General features: G+C 38.9%; 1 long non-coding RNA gene across 1 annotated transcript; it reads right to left on the bottom strand.

Moving 5' to 3' along the window:
- Positions 1-3,727: 3,727 nt before the first annotated feature.
- LOC149138617 (uncharacterized) lies at positions 3,728-4,458 on the bottom strand. Its single transcript, XR_016265164.1, has 2 exons — positions 4,347-4,458; positions 3,728-3,979 (listed from the first exon to the last, which is right to left on the bottom strand). It is a non-coding gene; the product is annotated as an uncharacterized LOC149138617 (long non-coding RNA).
- Between the last annotated feature and the right edge of the window lie 286 nt (positions 4,459-4,744).

The following is a 4,744-nucleotide window of genomic DNA, read 5'->3' as shown; positions in this document are numbered from 1 at the left end:
GTTCTCTAGCCTCAGCTTTAAGGTTAGATAGGTCATTGATCAATGTCGTTGTTGATCTGTCATCGCCAAACTTGGTGAGGAATTGACTTTGAAAAATGTCCCATGTTGTGATGGACCCGGAAGGTAACGAAAAGTACCATGACCCGGCTGTTCCTTGCATTGTATAAGGAAAAAGTCGGACGACAACATCTTCGTTAGTAACTCCATTGAGATTAACAGAAAGCATGAAATTATTGATATGCTCTTCAGCTAGCATGCCTGTTTCTGGATTGAATTTAGGTAGCCATTTCTCAGGATGGGCTGGTATTGGGCTCAGGGGTGAAGGCATTAAAACCGCCCCAGGATTGTTCCATGGAGACTGGGCCATCGTTGAGCTGCTAGTTAACGAAAGTGCAGAAGATAGTCCCTGATGCTGAGAAGATGAAGATATTATGATCTTTGATGATTGAAGAGGAAGGGTTGTGGAAGATGGATGAGTGATTTGGGATGAGGATGTGGGTGGTTGACTTCGCGGTGAGGGGGTTGAAATGGACGAAGTAGATGAAAGAGTCTCACGGTTAGACTCTGGTGGTGTTTTCCTTGCTCTTTTCCTAGTAGGGAGAGGGAGTTCACTTGGTTGAATACCAAATTTTTCACTCTTCAATCTGGTCAGGGGATGAGAAGGATTGTACTGCGAAGTCACGCTGCTGTTAGATTTATCAGACCTATGAGAAAAAATAGAGAACCCCTGGAGTTTACGAATCAAAGTTTGAATTTCAGGGGGTTCAATGATGAGTTGGTCTAATATATTAGAGTAGGTAGCAGCGGTGGATACTCGAGCGACTTCTAACTCCAGGTTTAACCGTACTGGAGAAGTCGGGGGAGTTGATGAGGGTGATTTACTCTCAGAATGGCATTTAGATTTTGACTTAGTTTCCATTCATAGTTCGTGCCCTCCTTCTAGCGCCAAATATGTTGAGGGCCCCGAAATCGGGTCAACAACAAGGGGGATACCCACCCGGTCCGGAACCTGGTTGGCGGCTCCTTGCCCGTTTGGTGTAGCGGGTCCGACTGGGGATAATGGGACCAGCTTCCCAATCTAAAAGATGTGTGTGTGTGTGTAGATTTTGATGATGCTAATTTAGAGGTAATTTTAAGCTAATTTAATTCTAAACTCTAAACTGACTCTATGCTACTGTAATCTAACAAAAAACAGCACATCTAATCTATACTAACCCGGGGTAGAATTCTTTCATTATGCGATCTAAAAATATTTCATACAATAACTGGTAATAAAGATCATTCAACTATCATAAGAATATAAATCAATTAAGATAAACCATTTTGCATAAGAAGTTAGGCAAAACAGTTGTGAACAGCATATCGCATAACAGTTTATTCATATGTCAAGCACAAATAAATGACTCCACCGTACAAAAGTGCCAAATGGTAACCCACACATTCATACATTAACATATAAACAACTCAGCTGTATATCACTCTAAGAATATAAGCAGAAATTAATCAAGAGATAGAAGTACCATTTATGACTGATTTCACTCACAAACTTCAAGCAATAACGATTTATCTCTACTTACTTCTAACATCTACTAAGAGTACAGAAGTGCAACATCAGTAGCAGACATTAAAATGCAAACATAAATAAATCTCGATCCATCCATTCATCAAAAACCCCCTCCGAGGGTGCAAAAGTGCATGTTCTGAGGACAAGTTTTTTGACAAATTTCCGGACCCTTCTCCAAATGCCATGAGAAGGGTTAAATACTACTAACTAACTAATCTTAATTACACAAATTTAGGAAATGGCTTCAAATGACCGCCCTTTTACTAAAACAAATTTATTTCTAAAAATTGAATCTAATTTCTAACCGTTTCTGTATCTGCTCCTTGGTGCTGTAAGCAATGCAAGGTTCGCCTAGAAAGAGTCGGCTGGTTGTCTTTTTCTTTTGCTCGAGCGATAAAAGTAGAAATAACAAAAGTTGGCACCTCTTTCTGAAAAACTAGAAGATATTTTTGAAAATCTTCCTCTGGCTGGGTGTATTTGCTGTGTGTATACTTAGTATAACCCAGATTTCTTTCAAACTGATTGTGTTGTTGCTATTTCGGTTTCCGGCCGTGCAAATGACTCGATGAGTTAGGGATTTCGTTGCCTGAACAATCCTCTGTATTGAAAATTGCTTCCGTTCTTTGTTCCAGGCTTTTCTGGAGCGTCCTCCCTCTTTAGCGTTTTTCTTTTTGCTTTACCCAGTTTGAGCTCCAGGATCTTTTGCAAACATTCTGCTTTTGTGCGCCTTTGATTTTGAGTCTTGGATAGTCTATTTTCATCAGTGTCTGGTGAGTGATACTCTGGAATCCACGGCTCTGCTGCATGCGGCATCCATTTGCGAAGGCATCTCCTCTCTGTTCTTCAAGTATTGACGCTTTCCCCTTTTCCTTAGATGTTTCCTGCATATAGATTTATATTAGTTGCTGCCTTGCAGTTTACGAAAAGGAAAAGAGAAATGATGAAAAGATTGACATGAAAGCTTTAAGTTCTAATGAATGCATAATCATGACACTCATAATGACTTGACTCTTTGAAAAATGCAACACGATCATCCTTGGATACTCAGGCGTGCAATCATTAATTTCCCTTAAGGTGCGCGCTCAATTTTGGGTTTACAGAACATGCCGAAGAAACTTTGCGATGAGTGGTTTCTGCGATTCACATCGCAACAATTAATAGTCTCATTCGTCGCAGATCGCAAATCGCAAGATCGCATTTTGTAAGATCGCAGATCGCAAGATCGCATTTTTCATTTAATCACTGCACGCTGCTTATGCGACGTTGTGATATGCGACGTCGCATATCGGCCATCGGCGATTCCTTATGTTTTCTATTTAAGAGCACTTCCAACATGTACGATGCGATGAATGTCGCATCGCTTGTTTGCAGCTTATTTATGCGCATAGGAAAACACTTCACTCTCTCTTTGTGATGCGATATAGCTTTTAGGGAGTTAAAATACAAAAATTTTGATAAAAAAATATTTTTGGGATTTTTTGTTAAGGGTCCCCCTTTCCTTGATGTTATTGCTAATACCAAACAAAGAGGAGGGTTGTTGGTGACCACAACAGAACCATAAATTATTAAAGATCATAAAGCTGGAATGATGTCTCGTAATTTATATAAAAGTGCATATATATATATATATATATATAATGTTTGGAATGATTTTTAATACTTTTATATATTAAATACATTAAAAATATGAAACTACATTGACTCCATTTATCTATAGGATTTACTATAGATTAGTGTAGTAAAAGTGAGTTTTTTTTTGAAGTGGCTCAGTCCATAAATACAAAGAAAGTAGATAGAAATAACATGTATAAACAAGGGGAGCTGCGACGCAGCGAGTCCCTGCGTGAAGTTGAGCCTGTCTATTACGCAGAGGAAAACACATATCAATATATAGTCAATGGCATAAAACAATGAACTGAGTTTTTAAGAAGCAAGTTGAGCCTGTCTATTACGCACTACAAAGTAGAGGAAATCGTTGAAATCAGAGATAGCAAATTTATAAGTTCAGTTATGCCACACTTGCACCAAGTGATGCTACTGCTAAGAAATTTTATACTGTGCATCCGAAAGTGAAACTTTTAGAGTATTGGAAGGAACTGAGTTTTTAAGAAGCAAAATGCGGCTTCTGTATACCAGAAGTGTCACCCATTAACAAAAGCATCGTTGAAATCAGAGATAGCAAATTGACATTGATTTTTGCTGCATCGAGTTGCTTTCCTAAGAGCAAAAGGTAGGCAAAAGCCTTAATGACAAAACTATTACACACTGCAGTCGATCTGATTCAAGTTCTTATCTAACTTATGAAGTTATTAGGACACGGACATTGACTGTAGGCCGAGAGATACATGCTGTCTGCAGTTGAGCAGAGCCGGTGATGGCGTACCCAAATGCATATTTGAAGCATCCGTTGTACACCTGTATCAGAGATATAAATCATACATGGTAAGCATTCTTTGGACATGGGATGTCGTAGGCTTCAGTTTTTGCTGCATCGAGTTGCTTTTCTTTGTTTTTCAGATTAATTCACAACAGGGCTTAATAAAAATAGCTAAGAGCAAAAGGTAGGCAAAGCCTTAATGACAAAACTATTTCACATTGCAGTCGAGCAGAGATGATAGACGCATAGAGGTGCAGCGCCATGGCGGACCGAAATGCATATTTGAAGCCTGCGTTGTACACCTGTAACAGAGAAGGAAGCGGGGAAATAAGACAATGCGTAAGATAATGCAAAAGAGATTCTAACTCACAAATGAATATATTGTTTCAGTGATAGCAAAATGACATTGATTTTTGCTGCATCGAGTTGCTTTTCTTTGTTTTTCAGATTAATTCACAACACGGCTTAATAAAAAGAGCTAAGAGCAAAAGGTAGGCAAAGCCTTAATGACAAAACTATTTCACATTGCAGTCGAGCAAAGACGATAGACGCATAAAAAATGCGAGGTGCAACGCCATGGCGGACCCAAATGCATATTTGAAACCTGCGTTGTACATCTGTAATAGAGAAGGAAGCGGGGAAATAAGACAATGCGTAAGATAATGCAAAAGAGATGTTAATTTTTTTTTGGTTTCTTTTTTCTTTGTCTTTCGACTTTTGCGATGTCAATAATCAGAAGAGTCATGAGAATAAGTGCTAAGAGAAACAATGCTGTGAGTTCAGTAAGTTGGCCTATGCTAATG

This window comes from Pinus tabuliformis, chromosome X (genome assembly GCF_031772625.1).
Source record: "Pinus tabuliformis cultivar Carrire ecotype Pingquan chromosome X, CPIR1, whole genome shotgun sequence".
Taxonomy (NCBI): domain Eukaryota; kingdom Viridiplantae; phylum Streptophyta; class Pinopsida; order Pinales; family Pinaceae; genus Pinus; species Pinus tabuliformis.
Note: the sequence above shows the minus strand (reverse complement) of the source record. Positions and strands in the feature narration are given on the sequence as shown.